Source organism: Panthera tigris, chromosome X (assembly GCF_018350195.1).
Source record: "Panthera tigris isolate Pti1 chromosome X, P.tigris_Pti1_mat1.1, whole genome shotgun sequence".
Taxonomy (NCBI): Eukaryota; Metazoa; Chordata; class Mammalia; order Carnivora; family Felidae; genus Panthera; species Panthera tigris.
This window is the reverse complement of record NC_056677.1, coordinates 95,706,523-95,728,280: the sequence shown is the minus strand read 5'-3', so window position 1 is coordinate 95,728,280 and position 21,758 is coordinate 95,706,523.

Genomic DNA, 21,758 nt, shown 5'->3' with positions numbered 1-21,758 from the left:
GTTTAATATTAGTGTTCAGAGTGTATTTTCACGTATTGATTTTGTATCCTGCAACTGTACTGAATTCATTTATTAGCTCTCACAGGTTTGGGGTTTTTTTGTTTGTTTGTTTGTTTTTTAAGTTTGAGAGAGACAGTGAGCGCGAGTGGGGGAGGGAGAGAGAGAGAGAGAGAGCGAGAAAGAGAATCTCAAGCAGGCTCCATGCTGCCAGCGCAGAGCCCGACGTGGGGCTCAAACCCACGAACCGTGAAATCAAGACCTGAGGTGAAACCAGGAGTTGCACACTTAACCGACTGAGCCACCCAGGCGCCCCAATTCTAACAGTTTTTTGAGGGAGTCTTTAGGGTTTTCGGTATAGAATATGTCACCTACAAATAGTGACAGTTTTATGCTGTTTCAACTTAGATATGTTTTCTTTCTTTCTCTTGCCTCTTTGCTACAGTTCGGACCTGGAATGCCACGTTGGTTGAAAGCGGACAGAGTGGGCGTTCTTGCATTGTTCCTGATTTTAGTGGAAAACCTTTCAACTTTCAACTGCTGCGTCTGATCGTAGCTGTGCGTTTCTTACACGATGGCCTTTTTTATGTTCAGGTCCGTTTCCTCTACAGACACTTTGTTGAGAGCTATTACCAACAAGGGGCGTGCAATTTTGTTTAATGCTTTTTCTGCATCTTTGACCGTCATCCTATGGTTTTTGTCATTGATTTTGTTAATGTGCCGTATCATATTGATTGATTTGTGGATGGGACACGGACCATGCTTTCCTCCCTGGAATTTCTCTCACGTGATCATGGTGCTTGATCCTTTCAACGTAGTTTTCAATTTGGCTTTTAATACTTTATGGAGGAGTTTTCATCTATACTCATCAGGGATACGGTCCTATTATGTTCTTCTCTTGCGGTATCCTTGTCTGGTTTCCATACCTGGGTAGAGCTGGCTGTATATGATAAATTAATGTTTCCTCCTCTTTTGTTTTTTGGAAGACTCTGGGAAGGACGGTTATGAATTCTTTACAAAAACTTTTTAATGTTTATTTTTGAGAGCGAGAGAGAGAGAGAGAGAGCACGCGTGCAGGCAGGGGAGGGGCAGATAGAAAATCCCAAGCAGGTTCTACACCGTCGGCAACAGAACCCGACGCGGGGCTCAAATCCCCCACAAACGCGACATCATGACCTGAGCCAAATTCAGACGCTTAACCCACTGAGCCACCCAGGCACCCCTAATTCTTTTTTAAATGTTTGGTTGAATTCATCAATAAAGTCTTCTGGTCCTGGCCTTTTAATTTTGGGGAGGTGTTTGATACTGATGAAATCTACTTACTGTTAATCGCTCTGTTCAGAGGTTTCTGTAGGGTTTATTACAGTGTATGTTTCCTGGAATTTATCCATTTCTTCTAGCTTGTCCGTTTTGTTGGTGTATGAGTGTTTCTAGCAGTCTCTTAAGATCCTTTGTATTTGTGTGATATCGTCGTACCTCGCATCTTACACTAATGATTTCGCGTTCTCGGGGGGTGGGGGGGTGGTTTGGTGCTTCTAAACGCTTGTCAAATTTAACTTTTCAAACAACAAGCTCTTAGTTTCATTATCTTTGTCTTTTACATTTCTGTATCATTTCTTTCCGTTCGAATCTTCATTTCTTCTACTAACTTCGGGCTTCCCGTGTTTTTGTTTTTCTAGTTCCTTGAGGTTTAATGTTAGGGTGTTTATTTTAAAATGTTTTTCATTTCTTGCTGTAGGCAGTTAATGCTATGAAGTTCTCTTTCCCTCTTAGAGCTGGTTTTACTTCATCTTACAGGCTTTGATCTATTTTCATGTACTTCAGGGTAATTTTTTATTTCCTCTTTGATTTCTTCATTGACCCATGTCGTTTGGCATGCATGGGTCTGTGGCGTTCGCATTTTTTCTTTCTTGCAATTGATTTCTAGTTTCATACCATTGTGGTCAGAAAAGATGTGTATTATGATTTCCATCTTCCTAAAAATATTGAGACTATTTAGTGGCCTCATGATCTATGCTGGAGAATGTACCACGGATACTTGTTAAAAATGTGTATTTTGGGGGCACCTGGGTGGCTCTGTCAGTTACGTGTCTAACTCTTGGTTTTGGCTCAGGTCATGATCTCAAGGTTCCTGAGTGCGAGCCCCAAGTCAGGCTCCGCGCTGACAAAGAGAAGCCTGCTTGGGATTTTCTCTCTGTGCCCCTCCCCTACTCATGCTTTCACTCTCTCTCTCTCAAAATGAATAAATAAACTTTAAAAAATATGTGTAGTTTGTTGCTCTTGGATGAAATGTTATATAGCTAGAAATCTGCTAAGTCCACCTCGTCAAATTTGTCATTTAAGGCTACTATTTTGTTCCCGATTTTCTACCTGGATGATCTCTCCTTTGCTGTAAGTGAGGTGTTAACGTTCCTACTATTAATATGTTGATGTCAAATTTTGCTTTTTGGTCCGTCAAGATTTGCCTTATATGTACTTATTAACGATACATCTATCCTCTTATTGGATTTCCTGTTTATTACATAATGCCGTTGTCTGTGGTTAACAGTCTTTGTCCTTTTGGGTTTTGTTGTTGATTTTTAGTAATCTCTACACCCATCGTGGGGCTCGCACTCACTACCCCGAGATCAAGAGTCGCACGCTTCTCTGCCTGAGCCAGCCGGGCACCCCGGCAGTCTTTGTTTGAAAGTCTTACTTTGTCTGATAGAAGTGTGGCTTCCCCAGCTTTGTTTTGCTTTGCGTTTACCCTTTTTCTGTCCCATCGCTTCCAGTGTATATGGGCCCTTACATCCCAAGTGAGTTTCCCGTAGCTGGCATCTGGAGGTAGATGCCGCTGTTTGGTGTTTGATGTTTAATCCATTCGGCCACTCCGTGTCTTTTCATTGGAAATCTGAAGCAGTTTGCAACGGATTATGGATAGTTACTTCTGCCATTGAATGGGTTTCTGGTCTGTTTTGCAGGTATTCTGTTCGTTTTTCTTCTGTTGTGGTTTCACCAAGTTTTGTTACTTTCTCCTGTGGTATGCTTAGATTCCTATCTGTGTGTCTTTCATTTATGCACCGTACGTTTTTGCCTGGCAGTTACCATGACACTTACATGCAACAACTTATCAGTTTAAAATAGATTGTTAGAAATATAACAAGTTTGAATGCCGCTTAAAGCTCTACATTTTGACTCTATCCCGCCCCCCGCAGGTTGTTTTTTGAGGTAACCTCTTGCCTCTTTTTATCTCCTGTTCCATTAACTAATTATTGTCGTCATTTTCACTTTGTCTTGTAACCTTTATAAGAGCTTTATGACCAATTCATCACCCCACTCCTCTCAATTTATCTTTACAAGTGAGATTTCTACTTTCGTATATATATTCTGCTTTCTAATTAATGCCTTTTCTTCCGTGCCGAAAGAAATGCCTTCAACGTGCGGCCTCTTCCTTCTCGCAGCGGTGTCCTCATGTAGGAGATGATCATTATCATTCAACCTACCCTTGCTCTTGGTGGTCTAGGAAATCTTTGCCATTGTCCCAGCAGCAGCGAGCACAACTGGGGGAAGGGCAGAGAGAGAGGGGGAGAGAGAATCTCAAGCGGGCTTCACGTTGTCCACGCAGAGCCCAACACGGGGCTCGATCTCACGACCGTGAGATCATGACCTGCGCCGAAATCAAGAGTCAGACACTTAACCGACTGAGCCACCCAGGCGCCCCAAGCTGCCTATTTTAAGAGCCCCCAGCTGTTTAAGATGTGTTAGGACCTTTCAGGATCCCAAAGGGGGAGGATCTCTTTGCACCGAGATTGAGGCTGATCCTCAAACCGCCATAACTGAAGTATACAAATACAGTTTTCGGGACCCCAAGATAAGCCCCGCTGGCTTCCCCACATGCAGGCAATCCGTGTGTGCCCCCCGGTGAACAGTTACAAAAACTGGAGCTCCAAATGGGTTCACAAACTCCTTCCTGGAGAAAGCAGCAAGCTGTAGCAAAAGGCGAGAATACAAAAGTGGTACCTCCCAGCCTACATTCCTTACGAGTAATTCTGTAGGGGCGCGTGGCTGGCTCAGTTGGTGGAGCATGTGCCTCCTGATCTCACGATCAGGAGTTCAAGCCCCACGTTGGGTTCAGAGCTTACGTAAAAATAAAAAGTTAAATACGAATTAAAAAGAAAAAAAAAAAAGAGTAATCCTGCAGCCTTCAAACCGTGTGCCAGGCTTGAAACCCCAAGAGAAGCAAATAAGCCTCTTTCACAGAAAGACGGCTGGTGTGTTTCAATCCACTGCCCGTGCAACGTCCCGAGGGTACTAGCCTGCAAGGACTTGGGTAACAGAGTCACGTGACTGAGGGGGTGATCAGCCACAATAACGGGGGCACCATATGAGCATAAATGCTCTCCTCTAAGAAATACTGGTGCCCGTGGCCCCTGGGTGACCCAGTCGGTTAAGCGTCCAACCCTTTGATTTCGGCTCAAGTCATGATCTCACAGGCTGTGAGTTCGAACCCTGCATTGGGCTTTGAGCCTGCTTGGGATTCTCTCTCTCTGCCCCTCCCCCACTCGTGTGCCTGTGTGCGTGCTCGCTCTCTCTCTTCTCTCAAAATACATAAAAGGTCTTTGGTCATCTTTTTTTTTTTTTTTTTTTTTTTTTAAGTTTATTTAACGTAAGATCTCTAGCTTCTTCACTGGGTCTTCAGGCAGGTGAGTTCAAGTGCACCAGTCCCTCCGTAGCCATTTCTTAGTTTGCTACAGCCTTGTGGTTTTGGGGGACACAAGCCCCACTGGTTGTGACAGCTTAATGTTTTGTGGGTTTCTCTCTCAGGTGCAGGTCTGAAAAGTTGGGGCGTCCAGTGCGGGGTTCAGAACCTTCGCTCTTTACAGAGCAGCTCGTTTTGAGGCCCTTCCGGATTGTGGGTTGCCATGCTGGGAATAGGGTTTATGTTGAGATTGTGTCTCAACCTCTCCTCTTCACTTTTATGAGTTTTTTCCCCTCCCTTTTTTTTTTTTTTTAAGTTTTTGTTTTGTTTTTGTTTTTTTTTTAGTGTTTTTATTTATTTTTGAGACAACGCAAGAGACAGAGCGCAAGCTGCAGAGGGGCAGACAGAGGGAGACACAGAATCAGAAGCAGGCTCCGGGCTCTGAGCTGTCAGCACAGAGCCCGATGCGGGGCTCGAACCCACGAACCGTGAGGTCATAACCTGAGCAGAAGTCCGATGCCCAAGCGACTGAGCCACTCAGGCGCCCCCTCCCCTCAATTATGTAGAACTCATTATCTGTAATGTTTAAGAGTTAGCCGATATTTTAGGTTGTTGTTTTTGTTTTTGAGAAAGATGTTCCATAGGTAGTTGTAGATTCAGGGTGCCCGTTGAAGGAGGGGAGACAGATCTTCCTATGCTGCCATCTTGAACTGGAATCCTTTAGTCTTCTTGAGGTTAGCTATTCTAACAGGTGTGAGACGATTATCTAATTTTCGTCGTGATTTGTATTTCCGTGATGGGTAGCGATGATATGATCATCTTTTTGTGTACCTGTTGGACATTTGGATGCCTTCTTTGGACAAATGTCTAAAAGATGGGCAGAGGGACTAAATACCTAGAGTCTTTGGTTTTTATTGAGTTGTATGAGTTCTTCATATATTTTGGATAGTCATCCCTTCTCTGACAATATGGCTTATAAAAATTTTCTCCCAGTCCGTGGGCTGCTTTTTCGTTTTGTTTCTTTTTCTCTGCAGAAGTTCTTAAGGTTGACGTAGTCTTAGTTGGTGGTATGTGCTTTTGTTTGTGCTTTTGGTGCCGTATTCCAAAAAAACCAAAGTCATTGCCAATATCAACGTTGAGTACCTTCTCCCTTCTGTTTTCAAAGGAGTTTTGGTGTATCAAATCTCGAGTTTAAGTCTTGGATCCATTTTGAGGTAGTTTTTGCGTGTCCTGCAATAGGAGGTCCACTTTCAGCTTTCTGCATGTGTAATGGTGTTTTCCATTGTAACAGTGTTCTCGAACGCTGGTCTCGAGGTTGCATTTGTGTCATGAGCGCCCTGTTTTGCTCTTAACTGCATCGTTGTTACCTGTGATCAACAACGTGTACTGAGGGGCCGGTAAAGATCGTGGAGGGCGTGATCCTTCTTGCCACTCCCACTAGTTAAGCTGCCCCATGTCTAACTGACAAAGGAAGAGAATGCTAAGACCAGTTTAATTTGCCAGATTTCCTCATCGTTTCCCAAGTTTCAGTGCAAAGTCCCTCTTTCCTTACTCTTTCATTTCTGCACTTTCCATTTTCATACCCAATCCACGGTTCCCCCTCTTTGAAATGATCCTCATCAGGCAGGAGGTTACGTTCGGATAAATACTTGATCCGAAAAACTGTATGGCTGTGAAAGAGGTCAACGGAAGTGAGCCCATGTGCACCGGGATTTCACACATGGTGAATTAATTAGGTGGGGATCATTATCTGTAAGTCTCCGATGAAAGTCCAGCCACTTGCCTAGGATCTTACAGTCGGTGGAGCTCAAAGTTGTCGATTTCTAAAGTCCGTGTGTTTGGGCCCCACACAGTAGGAGCATTGTGGGAAAAACCAGGCCAGATTTGACACAGTTCTTTGAGACAAAAAGACCAGTCAGAAGAAAGAGAAGTGATTGAAATCACGGGTTATTTTTCATTGTCTTTTTATAATGTCTTTTTTGTGCGCCTCGCATGAAGGGGAAGGCCCGGAAAGCCCTTTTGTCTGTTCATTAAATTATTAGCATCAATAGAAATGGTTTTGACCATGACTAGCCACTCTGTCTCCCACTCCTCTATTTGCTGTGTTAAAAGCAGCATGATACTGGAAGCAAGGGGAAGGGAGAAGCTGAATAGGAGACATTTCTTATAGAAATGATCGTCTTATGTCTTTTTTTTTTTTTATCACTATAAAAGAAACTAATCAATTTCCCCCTCAGCCCCCAACACGCCACATGTACAGACACATCCCCATGTATCCCACTGTGTCTTACACGGCGTCCTTTCCAAAACCAGAACACGTCAGTAACTGCTTATCGGCATGGTTTGAATTCTGCGGAGCCTCCGTTCCTCAGGGCAGACCCTCTTGCAAATTACTAACTCATCATTTTCATGTCGATTAACAAATCATCAAACACGTCCCCAAATCACGCTCAACGATCGGAGTAGGGTCCAATAGGTTATGTGCGGTTTTTATTCCCCCCGAAAAGATTTTCAAAGTACCCTTCCAGTTAGAATCATTGAATAACATAGGTCACTGAAAATGAAGCCACAATGTTCTTTTGTTTTCGAATTACTCTTTGGTCTGATCACTGCATTTGCTTATCTGCATCTAGAATCTCTCTTAAGAGAGAGACATGCCTGTGTTTCAACGTGTTAAAAAAAAAAAAAGCGTATACACGATGCAGATTTTACTCAAAGACCTGTTTTTTCCTAGCCTTCACTTGGTTAATAAATCAAGCATTTGCAAAAAGAAAGCTAGCATCTTATATTCCCTCTTACCTCAACTCTCATTGCATTAGCCTTTGAGCTTTGATAAGGAGTGAAACTCCCCAATGAATTGGAACAATTACATACTCACGCAACTAAATATGAGATGACGCGGTTGTGGGAAACTTTTCCCATCACCTACTTTTAAAACAAATGTAGAGAGTAAGTTTTACACTTTCCTAAGTGCTTCTTTCCTGAAAGCTGCTACCATGTGCTGTGTTGGTCTGTAAATAGGCAAAATAGACACTACCCTGGCCAGAAACCTAGCCGATATTAGCACATCCGCCTGGCAGCGTCAGATCGTATCCATGATTTTAAAGCCAAACAAAGCTTTCCGTTAACGCGCAGATTCGGTTGGGGATATTTTTAGAAAGTCTGTTTCGCCGGAAGGAGAATAAGCAACCTTTGTTTATTTGCTGTTTTATTTGCCGAATGTAATTATATATTAATATATACAGTATCCTCTCCTATTATGAGTAATCAGGGCATGCAAATTTGCAGGTGCCGTCCTTACATTTAAACGTATTTCCTTGGAAAACAAGCAATGTGGTGTTGTTTTTTTTTTTTTCTCCTCACATACCTGCCTGAGGGAAAACATTTGAGCCTTGACAATTAAGGTCCTGAGGACTTACTCTATCATTAGATAAGGACAGTTGTTATTGACGTAGCCCAAATATCGAGGAAAAGAATGAGATTATACCAGTTTATTTTGTAAAGCAATCTAGAATTTGTATATTTCATCTACATCATTAGCTAATTCTTCCCCCCGCCCCCTCCCCCCGCCACACATAGTGTGAATCTCTAAACCGCTATTGACGCAAAAACCCACTCTAAATCCTAAATGAACCTTTCCTAGTATTTGAAACTCCCAACAAAAGCAGATTCTCTTTAGCCTCTGTACCTTTCTGTAATAGCCAGAGCAATAGCTCTCAGGCTATTCGTTTCTGAATTCATTCAGCCTGTGTTGCTTTCAGTCACAGCCTGCTCTTTATGCACTGAAACTGAACTAGGTGGGCCCTGTTCTTATGTCATGGGTATGAAAAAGGGTTCGTGTCAATCATTAAATTAGGCGGTATGAAAATGGAACAGTGTCCGAGAGGAGCGTATACAACGTGGCCTCTACTATGTCTGTCTACATAGGACAGAAATCATTAGTTTCTTCCCTAGTATTAATTACGTACGCAAGAAAGAATTTAAAAGGAGAAACAGTAGGAGGAAAGATAATGCAATAGACCCATGGAACAAAGCATGAAGAAGGGTAACTTTAGATATTGTTTGAGGTCGCCGAGGTCCAACAAGGATAGTGAAAACAGCTGTGTGGGTAGGAATGGAAGTGATCAGGAAAATGTGGGAGAAAACCTTGGGAAGAGAAAGCAGAGTTGCTCACGATGAACTTCCCAATGTCCTCTCTGATCAGTGCTTGCTGACTCATCTGGTTAGGAGAGAAAGAATTTTCGGAGCGCCTGGGTGGCTCAGTGGGTTAGGCGTACGACTCTGGGTTTCAGCTCAGGTCGTGATCTCACGGCTTCGTGAGTTTGAGCCCCCGCATTGGGCTCTGTGCTAACGATGTGGAGCCACCTTGGGATTCTCATTCTATCTCTCCCTCTCTCTCGCTCTCACTCTCAAAAATAAATAAGCAGAAAAATTAAAAGAATTTTCAAAATGATGATGGCACCTTTCCCATAGAGCACGTAGTCTTGTGGCAAGATGATGGACTTCTCGGTCCTACAGTCTAGAGTATTAACCTTTACGACCTGGAGTAGTGTCAGCTTTAAGTTACTTGAATTTCCTCATCTGTTAAAGAGTTGTTAATGCCTCCTCAGGACTGTGTGAGGACTCTTTGAAATAGCATATGCACACCTTTAGCCTGGCACATGCTAGGACCGACCCACAAATACCAGCTGCCCCTTTGAAATTCATCAAGTTCGCCTTACTATAGTATAGTGGTTTTCCATTCTAGCACACTCTTTTTTTTTTTTTTAATGTTTACTTATTTTTGAGAGAGAGAGAGAGACAGAGACAGAGCATGAGTGGGAGAGAGAGGCAGACACAGAATCCGAAGCAGGCTCCAGGCTCCGAGCTGTCAGCACAGAGCCCGACGCGGGGCTCGAACCCACGAACCACGAGATCATGACCTGAGCCAAAGTCAGACGCTTAACCGATTGAGCCGCCCAGGCGCCCCCCCCCCCCCCACCATTTGGGGTTCACTTTTCATTGTAGGGTCTCTGCACAATTTTCAAATACCATGATGGCTAGGCATGATTACAGCTTTCTCACTTTACAGGTGACTAAACTAAGATACAAAAAAAGTGAAAGGGAACCAAGCTGAAATAGAGCATAGTTATTCTGATGCCCCAAATTCCGTTTTCCCACCCTGCATCGCCCACCATCATGACCTGATCCCAGACTCCCGCAGAACTAATGTGCTTTGATAAGCTCAGACATGTCATTTTCTCTAAGTGCTGCTTCGGTCTTTGCAGGGGAAAGGCTATCTCTCATTCAAATTCAGCCAAAATAACACCGTCTCGACTGAGATCACGTCCATCCACACAACATGTATGCCGCTTTGCTTTCTGGTTGATGGTTTGGCACTTGGTGAACGAATTGATCTTTCACAGGCACTTAGTACCGTGTTTCAGAATCTGACAGCAGTACTTTGCTAAATGGCATCCAGCTCATCTGGATGTGTTGAGTTTCCAGATCATAAACTCCTAAAGGGCAGAGTCTCTGATTATTTGGCTAACTTCCTACCGCTTGTGACTGTGGATGCCTAATAAATACTATTTCATGGTAATGATGATGATGACAAGTTAATGCTCTTCGAAGTGTCAACCAATCCGTCAATTTGGTGAAAGTCAAACCGGTCATTTGATGTCATAAAAAAAAAAAAAAAAAAAAAACCCAGTTACTTGATTGAATGAATTACTCAAATTGTAGCCGTTGCTTTTATGCTTTTATAGACATGGCATCACAGTCGCTTCCGTACCGGAAAGCGTTCCGAGAGTTGCAACATGTATATATTCATTGGTGGCCAAGTTTACCGCATCACTCAGAAACTACAGAAACGCTGAGTAAAGCTGCTGTTGAAATTAGTAAACTATCATCCGACTCTCAGGAATTTCCTCTAGGTCGCGCTTCTAAGCCATTCATTTGGGGCATAATATTCTCGGCCGATGAACTCCTCGGCTCAACTTCATTAATGATGGCCCGGTGTAATTAGAATGGACTCCCCAAGCCACGAGGCGTCCGGGTCTCACTTCTCTAGAAGTTTCACCTCCCTGGTGACCTTAGAAAAATCAAGTGGAAAAGTAGGTCCGATGAAGGACAATAAACAGTGGGACGATAAACAATGGGTGTTTCCACCTGTGCTGAAATATTTATAGACACGTTGACAAAAGAGAATAAAGGTGGACGATTTGCTCCCCGGTTTCATGACTTAGTTCGCACCACAAAAAAGACGTGGTAGTTATGCGATCTACTGGAGGTGTTGGCTAACTCTATGGTGGTAATTGTTATACGATATACGTGTATCGAATCGACACGTCGTACAATCTTAAGCTCATGCAGTGTTATCTGTCAATCATATATCAGTATGGCTGGGAAAAATACGACATTCGGCACTGAAGAGTTTATGGAAGTATAGAAACAGATCAAGGGAATCGGAGAGACTTCATAAGTAGATGAACCCATATATAACAGTCACAGGATTTTTGAGAAATTCGCCAAGGTAACACACGGGGAAAGGATGATCTTTCAAGCAAATGGTGCTAGAAAACTTACATAGACAATATGCAAAACTCGAAAAAATTGAACCTCAACCTTACTTCACACAATATATAAAAACTAACAGAAAATGTATCACAGACCCAAATTTAGGAATGAAAAGTATAAAACTAAGAATAAAACATCATCCTAGCAACCTTGGATTTCACAAAAATGTATTAAATAGCACAAACCGATGATGAGAATAATAAGTTGTACTTCTTCAAAATTATAAGCCTTTGCTCTTTTAAAAAAAATCTGTATTTATTTTTGAGGGAGAGAGAGAAAGAGTGAGCAGGGGAGGGGCAGAGAGAGAGACCGAATCCCAAGAAGGCTCTGCGCTGTCAGCACGGGGCCCGACCTGGGGCTCAATCTCACAAACTGTGACATCATCTCCTGAGCCGAAATCAAGAGCCTGACCCTTAACCAACTGCCCCACCCAGGTGTCCCAAACCTTTGCTCTTAAAATGGCAATAACACAGTGATGGAAAGGTGAGCCACAGATGGGGGAAAAATACAGTGACAATGACTGACAAAGAATTTACACGTACGATATCCGCAAAGAACTTGTACAACTTCATTGTTAGAATACCAACCTCCGAATTAAAACGGAGCAACGTATTTGACAAGTTAACAGAAGAAGGAACACTCAGCAACTACTGTTCGCACATTAAATCAGGCCCAATGTCATTAGCAGTTAAGAACATGTCAACTGGGACACCTGGGTGGCTCAGTCGGTTAAGCGTCAGACTCTTGGTTTTGGCTCAGGTCAGGATCTCATGGTTCGTGTATTGGGCTCTGTGCTGAGAGCGCAGAACCTGCTTATTGGCATTCTCGCTCTCTCGCTCGCTCTCTCTCTCCCCCCCCCCCCCCACTCACACTCATTCTCTCTCTCAAAATAAATAAACTTTAAATATAAAAAAAAAAAAGTCAACTAAAACCATAATCCTACACCACTTACGGCCAAAAGTGAAACGACTGAAACCACCAAGCATTGGTCAGTTCAGAGAGATGTACTGCTAGGAGATATTCAGAATTCTATTATCGCTTTGAAAATAGTTAGCAGTTCCTCATGCTGTTGAAAATGCACGAGTCAGTCCACTCCTAGGCATTTACTCAACAGAAATGAAAGCATATGTCTACGCAAAGATTTCTACATGAATGTTTACAGCAGCTGTATTTGTCATAATCTCAGACTAGAAAGAACCCATATGTCTTCTTGATATAAGTAAACAAATGAAACAATGTCCGTGTGTTTATACAATGCAGTGTTACTCAGCGATAAGTTATTGATACGGCCCAAAGCATAGATGTACCTTGAAACGATTATGCTGGGGCACCTGGATGGCTCAGTCAGTGGAGCGTCCGACTTTGGCCCTGGTCATGACCTCACAGTTCTTGAGTTCAAGCCCTGCTGTCAGCACAGAACCCGCTCCAGAACTTAGGTCTCCCTGTCTCTCTGCCCCCCCCCCCCCCCCCGCTCGCACGCACCGTCTCTCAAAAATATTAAAACAAAACACGTATACTTTAAATATTGGGGACGTATATTTACTAATCTCAGCATATGTGCAAATTAGAGGCATGGGAGAGATCACAGAGTTGCAAGCTACTGAGATCTAAGAATAATTTTCATGAACTACAACACGTAACCAGTAGAAATGGTGTGCTTCCAAAGGAAAAGAGATGTAATGGACAGAGAGCTAGAAAATAAAACAGGTAAGTATGGAAATGTGGAACCTAAGGGGAAGTGTGTTTCACGATGGAATGAGTAACTTGTCAACGGTAAACAATGCTATTACTGCCAACCAATTATCCGTAAGGCTAAGAGGTAAATTAGAATGGGAACAGTAAAGACTATTTAATGTTTTTTTTTTTAATTTTACCAAATTTTATTTAATCTGTACACCCAACCTAGCGCTCGCACTCACGACCCCGACATCAGGAGTCACATGATCTTCCAGCTGGCCAGCCAGGTGCCCCAGTAAAGTCTATTGCACTTAAATTTTTTTTTTTTAATGTTTATTTATTTTTGAGACAGAGGGAGACAGAGCGGGGGAGGGACAGAGAGAGAGGGAGGCACAGAATCCGAAGCGGGCTCCAGGCTCTGAGCTGTCGGCACAGAGCCCGATGCGGGGCTCGAACCCACGAACCGTGAGATCGTTACCCGAGCCGAAGACGGACGCTTAACCGACTGATTCCCCCCCGGGCGCCGCAAGTCTGTTGCATTTAGAGACACTGGTGACCTTAGCCACATCGGTTTTTATGAAGGATAGTGACAGACAGCCAAATAGTAGGGGTCAAAGGAATAAAGACAGAGAGACCAGACTGTTCATAAAAGAAAGTTTTAAAGATTTCTGACTGATAAAAACAAAAAAACAGGTATGGATGGAAGTTGCCAGAGGGAGAAGAGAAGTTATGTTGTTTTTTTAAAATTCTTTAAATGTTTATTTTTGAGAGGCGGGGGGTAGGGGCAGAGAGAGAGGGAGACACAGAATCTGAAACAGGCTCCAGGCTCCAGCTGTCAGCACAGAGCCTGACACAGGGCTTGAACTCACAAACTGTGAGAGCATGACCTGAATGGAAGCTGGACGCTTAACGGACGGAGCCACCCAGGCGCCCCTGGAAGTTTTGTTTTTTTTTTTTTTAATTGAGGAAAATATTATTACATTTGTAACACTGTTGAGCTTGACCTCGCTCATGATAGTTTAACTGTAAGTTTCAAGCCATTGTTAAACATAGCCATTTTTTTTAATTTTTTTTTTAAACATTTATTTATTTTTGAGACAGAGAGAGACAGAGCATGAACGGGGGAGGGGCAGAGAGAGAGGGAAACACAGAATCGGAAGCAGGCTCCAGGCTCTGAGCCATCAGCCCAGAGCCCGACGCGGGGCTCGAACTCACTGACCGTGAGATCGTGACCTGAGCCGAAGTCAGACGCTCAACCAACCGAGCCACCCAGGCGCCCCTAAACGTAGCCATTTAGAACAACTGTTATATAAACTTAGAATTAAGTAAATTATATTAAGGTCAAAGACATAGAAACTCGAACATCATTACTTCTTATTTAACTATATTATATATCCACTTGAGGTTATTTATCTTCATGGTATCTGTATGGTGGGAATACTGAACAATGTTTTACTACCGTCTATCCCTTCTCAACTACACGTTCAGTTACACCATGGTGGTAGGTTGACCTCGGCCAAGGAGGGAGTTTTACTCCACAGATATTGGTAAATACTACTGATAAGGGCTTTTTTCATTTTCGTTGTTGTTGTTGTCTGTCTAGAAAGAACATGATAGAGACCATTTTAGTCGTTATTACACAAAGCATTGTGTTTGTTACCATTACACCGTGAACTGAACAAAAAAAAAAAAAGAGAGAGGAAATATTACTCCGGTATCCGAAAAGCGTTATGTGATTCACCAAAGAAAATCACATCACTGTCAAAACGTGCTGTATTTTTATGTACTTTACATTAATGAACAGAAGCGAAAAAAATGACAAAAATAGGTCATCGTTCAGGTCAAAACCACACTCATTTGTCAGTTACAATCACAATGACTACGCAAGTTTACCAGAAACCACGATAGCATTTATTGAGAATCAGTTAATTCCACGTAGTTTACAATAAAGCATATAATATTTGTAAATTGTGTGCTATACATGCTTAGTAAAACATAGAATAATTTAAGCACATATATACATTTTCCCAGGCTGCTGGTTATTAAACATTTACCATCACACGTATACCTCAGTAGAGCCATAATAAAATGGAGGAACAAAGACTAAATCCGTCTGTAGGTGTTGAATTACCACGTTTCGAGAGTGTGAAATGATCATCAACCATAGACGAGACAATGAGGACCTGGGGCCAGGGTCAGAATATAGATAGGAACGTATTTGTGAAAGGCATCCGGTGTCGTAAGGGATGTAGCTGGGGTAAGGCTCTGAACGCATTCAATTTCCAAACTTAGATCCATAAAGTAGACTCCTGACCAGGCTATGATAAAAAAATCCAAGCAGTTCATTTCATTTGCCATTCAGTCATGGCCCTATGAGAAAAGTAATAACCACGTAATGTTTCACCAGACACTGTGCTCCATATTTTAAGTAGATTCTTTTAAATATTTTAAAAATCCTCGTGCAAGTGGTGTCGTCATTCCTACCACCATTACTGAAGCAGAGAAAAGGGAGTCCTATGGAGATTTATTCCCTCAAAAATTTAGAGTTAGGAGAGGAGATGGCATATGAACAATTAAGTCCGTCATAAAGGGGTCGATGTGCCTAACCACGACTCCCCCCCGCCTCTCTTCTAGCTTTATCGATGTAAGGCTATGCACTAGATCTCCAGAACTTACTTATCTTCTGTCAACTTTTTACCCATTGACCAACATCTACCTGTTTCCCCTCTTCACCCAACCCCAGGCAACTTACAGTCTCCTCTTTTTCTATGAATTTGACGATTTTAGAGTCTCCATTTCAGTATGACCATATATTTTTTTGTGTGTATGTATGTGGATATATAATGTGTATGTATTTTATATATCTATGTACATTCACACGCAAAAGATACATGTGCCCTATATATCTCACGTTTTCTTTTTAAAATGTTCTAACATTTATCCATTGTTGAGAGAGAGAGCACGCGCGCGAGCTGGGGGCGGGGCAGAGAGAGAGGGAGACATAGAATCTAAAGCGGGCTCCAGGCTCTGAACTGTCAGCACAGAGCCCGACGCGGGGCTCGAACTCACCAACTGTGAGATCACGACCTGAGCCAAAGTCGGACACTTAACTCGCTGAGCCACCCAGGCGCCCCGTATCTTACATTTTCTTTATCCATTCATCCATTAATGGGCACCTAGGTGTTTCCATGTCTTGGCTATTGTGAATAATGCTGCAATGAACATGAGAGTGCAGAGAAATCTTTTGGATACATACCCAGAAAAAAGAACTGCCAGGGGCACGTGGGTGGCTCAGTCGGTTAAGCGGCCGGCTTCGGCTCAGGTCATGATCTCACGGTCCGTGAGTTCGAGCCCCGCGTCGGGCTCTCTGCTGACAGCTCAGAGCCTGGAGCCTGTTTCCGATTCTGTGTCTCCCTCTCTCTCTGACCCTCCCCTGTTCATGCTCTGTCTCTCTCTGTCTCAAAAATAAATAAACATTAAAAAAAAAAAAAACTGCCAGATCATATAGTGCTTCCATTGTTAATGTTTTCAGGAATCTCCATTGTGTTTCCATAATGGAGGCACCAGTTTACATCCCCACCAAAAATGCACAACAGTGCCCTTTCCTCCACATTCTCACCAGTGCTTGTTATTTTTTGACTTTTTTATAAAAGCCATTGTAACAGGTACGAGGCGGTATCACATTGTGGGTTTGCTTTGCATTTTCCTCACGATGCGTGATGTTGAGCACCTTCTCATATACCTCTTGTCCATTTCTAAGTCTTTGGAGAAATGTCCGTGTCCTTTGCTCATTTTCATTTAAGTGGAGTTATGTGCTGACGAGTTGTAGAAGTCCCTTATATATTTTGGATAAAAATCACATATGGTGTGCAAATATTGTCTACTATTCCACCGGTTTTCGATTCACTTTGTTAATTGTTTCCTTTCCTGAACAGAAACTTATTTTTTTCAATTGAGCCTTGTTTGGCTGGGTTTTTTTAATGTTTATTCATTTATTGAGAGAGAGAGAGAGAATGAGTGGAGGAGAAGAGAGAGAATCACAAGTAGGCTCTGTGCAGGCAGCTCAGAGCCCGACATGGGGCTTGAACCCATGAATCTTGAGATCATGACCTGAGCTGAGATCCAGAGTCAGATGTTTAACCAACTGAGCCACCCAGGTGCTACCTGAACAGATTCTTTTTTTTTTTTTTTTTTTTTTTTTTTTAATTTGGAAGAGAGAATCCCAATCAGGCTGCACGCCCAGCATGGAGCGCAATGTGGGACTCGATCCCAGGACCCTGGGACCATGACCTGAGCCAAAACCAGGAGTTTGATGCTCAACCGACTGAGCCACCCTGGTGCCCCAGAAACATTTTTGTAAGTTTGTGTATTTTGAGACAGAGCATAAGCAGGGTAGTGGCAGAGAGAGAAGGAGAGAGAGAATCCCAAGCAGGCTCCACACTGTCAGTGCAGAGCCCGACATGGGGCTCAAACTCGTGAACGGGGAGATCATGACCTGAGCCAAAATCAAGAGTGGGACGTTTAACTAACTGAGCCACCCAGCTGCTCCCCCTCCCGGAAACTTCTGAATCACATACAGTTCTACTTTACCATTGTGGCTTTCCCAGTTGGCTCTTTGTCCTTGAATTTTACTGTATTATTGTAGTGCAAATGGGCATGGTCTTCTTTGTATTGTCTCTCTTCGTAGTTCTTCGAGCTTCATGAATCTGGGTACCCATTTCCCTTCTACGTTTTGGGAAGTTTTGGGCTATTACTTCCTTAAATAAGCTTTCTGACTATATCTCTCTTCTCCTGCTGAGATTCTAATAATGCATTTTTTAAAGTGTTCCAAAAATCCTGTTGTATTTTTCACTTTTTCATTCTTTTTTTTCCCCCCTTTTCTTCTTCCAAGTGCATAATTTCAAATTCTTCTCTTCAAAGCTTAGTAATTTAGGATTTATTTTTGTAAAGATAGGTTGACCAATATTAAAACGTTATAACTGTTGAGCATCTTTTCATGTGTATGTCTTCTTTAGAGAAATGTCTGTTCATGTCTGCTGCCCATTTTTTAATTGGGTTACTTGTTTTTTGGGTATTGAGTTGTATCAGTTCTTTATATTTGGTTGCTACCCCTGTGTCAGCTATGTCACTTGCAAATATCTTCTCTCATTCAGTAAGTTGCCTTTTAGTGTTGTTGATTGTTTCCTTCACTGTGCAGAAACTTTTGATTTTGATGTAGTCCCAGGAGTTTATTTTTGCTTTTATTTTCCTAGTCTCAACATCACTTATCATTAGGGAAATGCAAATCAAAAAACTACAGTGAGATCACACCTCACACCTATCAGAATGGATAAAATTAAAACACACACACACACAGACACACACACACACACACACACACACACACACACACACACACACACAAGAAACAAGTGTTGATGAGGATGTGGAGAAAAAGGAACTTTCATGTATTCTTGACTGGAATGCAAACTAGTGTACCCACTGTGAAAAACAGTATGGAGGCTCCTCAAAAAAACTAAAAACAGAACTAATCTACAATCCAAGAACCACACTACTGGGTATTTACCCCCAAAATACAAAAGCACTAATTCAAAGGGATACATGCACCTCTATGTTTGCTGCAGCATTATTACATACACATACACATACAACAATGGGATATTATTCCACCGTAAAAAAAAGGGAATGAAATCTTGCCATTTGCAACATCATAGATGGAGCTAGAGAGTACAATTCTAAATAAACTGAATCAGAGAAAGACTACGTGACCTCACTCGTGTGCGGAATTTAAGAAACAAAACAAATGAAGAAAGGAAAGAGAGACAAACCAAGAAACAGACTTGACTATAGAAAACAAACTGTTGGTTACCAGGGGAGAGGTTGGTTGTGGGATGGGTGGAGAGGGCATGGGGATTAAAGAGGACCCTTACCACGATGGGGGAAAAAAAGAGTGGTCGGAGGGAATCTTTGCGTTAAATTTGAAAATGCCTTGTTTGCTCAAAATTTGCAGCCATCGACAACAACCAAAAAGAAATGATTCAATAAAACACCCATTTTCCGAAACTCATTAAGCTCCTATCTAATCCAGACTAGCTCCTTTTTCCATATCTTTATACTGCCTGACGCTCCAGCCAGTTTCCTGAGCCATAAATCTGCTTATCCATACCACCACATCCAAAAAGAAATACAAATAAAAATGTTATTGGGGCGCCTGGGTGGCTCCGTCGGTTAAGCGTCCGACTTCAGCTCAGGTCACGATCTCACGGTCCGTGAGTTCGAGCCCCGCATCGGGCTCTGGGCTGATGGCTCAGAGCCTGGAGCCTGCTTCCGATTCTGTGTCTCCCTCTCTCTCTGCCCCTCCCCCATTCATGCTCTGTCTCTCTCTGTCTCAAAAATGAATAAAAACGTTAAAAAAAAATTTAAAAAAATGTTATCATTACATTTAGAAACTTATAAGCATGTGAAACACCAATCTCCCATGGTTGGCTTGGATTTGGATAGTAAGTATTTTATGTTTCATAGAAAGGAACTAAGTGTTATCGTCTTCATGAAATCTAGACGGCTAGTGTTAAAAGTTATTACTTTTTTTTTTTTGAAGTATTCTAAAACATGCCAGTTTGGATTGGCTTTCAGATTTTCAGGGCATGAAACATATACAGAGGACCCAAGATTGTGTTTTAACACATTTGGAATGTTTGTTCACAGTTACAACAAAAATACCTTCCACGTTCAGATACTGAAAGAAAACACCCTAAAACACACATTGAAGTTTTTTTTAGGACACGTTACTTCTTTGTAAAAATAGTATATCACGTTATATCTTCTTGTGGGATTGTCCACTTTATTCTTATATAATGTCCTTCTTTGTGTCTATTTAGTCTTTGTTTTAAAGTCTGTTTTGTCCAAGGGGCACCTGGATGGCTCAGTTGGGTAAGCGTCTGACTTTTGGTTTCGGCTCAGGTAGTGATCTCATGGTTCATGGGTTCGAGCCTTGCATTGGGCTCTGAGCTAACAGTGCGGAGCCTGCTTGCGTTTCTCCCTCTCTCAAAATAAAGAAAAATAAACATTAAAAATAAATAAATAAAGTCTATTTTATCCAATATAAGTATTGCTATCCTGGTTTTCTTTTGACATCCATTTGCATGAAAAATGTTTTTCCGTCCCCTCGCTTTCAATCTGCAGGCGTCTTTATGGTCTGAAATGCATCTCTTGTGTGCAGCATATAGATGGGTCTTGTTTTTTTATCCATTCCATCACTCTGTGTCTTTTGATTAGAGTGTTTAGTACATTTCCAAAGTAATCAGTGATTGGTATGTATTTATTACTATTTTGTTACTTATTTTGTAGTTGTTTTTATGGTTTTTCTTTAATCCTTTCTTCCCTTCTTGTCTTGCATGGGTTGCTGGCTTCCTTTAGTGATATAAATGGATTCCTTTTCTGTCTTTGTTTTTTGCATATGCATTCCTGATTTCTGATTTGTGTTTACCGTTAGATTGGTATACGTCATGTGTATCGCGGTCTATATTGATAGTTGATTATGTTTGAACCCATTCTTTATTCCTCCTTCCTCCCACATTTTAGGTATAGGGTGTCATACTTCATTTATTTGGTGAGTCCCTTGATTGACTTTTACAGATCTACTTATTTTTACTGCTTTTGTTCTTCCTGTTTTTCTTACTCTTACTTAGGGTCTTTCCTGTCTGCTCAAAGAGTCCCCTTTAATATTTCTTGGAGGGCTGGTTTAGTGGTGATGAATTCCTTTAGTGTTTGTTTGTGAAACTTCTCTCTCACTCTGAATGACAGCCTTTCTGGATATTCTTGACTGCAGATTTTTTTCCTTTCAGCACCTCCAATCTACCCTGTCGGTCCCTTCTGGCCTGCAAAGTTTCTGCTGAAATAGCACCTGAGAGCTTTATGGGGTTTCCCATGTTTGTAACTATTTTCTTTTCTCTTGCTGCTTTTCACATTCTCTCTGTATCACCACTTTTTGCTATTTTTATTACTATGTGTCTTACTGTGTGGACCTCCATAGGTTGATTTTGTTGAGAGATCTCTGTGCCCCCTGGATCTCAATATCTGCTTCTTCTCAAGATTAAGGAAGTCTTCACCTATTAGTTTTTTCAAAGAAACTTTTGTCTCCTTTCTCTCTTCTTCTTCCGAGAGCCCAATAATGTGAATGTTATTATGCTTGACAGTGTTGCTGAGTTCCCCAAATGTATTCTCAGTTTGCATAATTTTTTCGCTCACCTGCTCAGCTTGATTACTTTCCATTATTCTGCCCTATAGTTGGCTTCTTCTTCTGCATTCCCTAGCCTGGTATTCTATCTACTGTATTTTTAATTACATTTATTGTGTTCTTCATCTCTGATTGGTTCTTTTTCGTATCTTTGCTATGGGGCTCACTGATGTCCTCCACTCTTTTCTCAAGTCCAGTGAGTGGCTTTCTGATCATTACTTTAAATTCTCTATCAGGCATATTAGTTCTGTCCATTTTGCCTCGTCTCCTACTGTGCTTTGTCCTAGTCTTTCATTTGGAACATATTCCTGTGTCTCCTCATTGTGCCCAACACTTCCTGTTTTGTGTGTTAGGAAAGTCAGCTATATCTCCTGCACTTGAAAGTAAGGGCCTTTCAGAAAAACGTCCTGTAGTGCACCCAATATGGTGCATAACAAAAAAGAACTAATCCCTAATAACACAATAATAGTGGTGACTTTATCACGCCACTTACATCAACGGGCAGATCATCTGTACAAAGTTAAGGAAACAATGTCGTTGACACTGGACTAGATGATCAGGACATTCCATCCTAACACAGCAGAATACATGTTCTTTTCAAGTGCATATGGA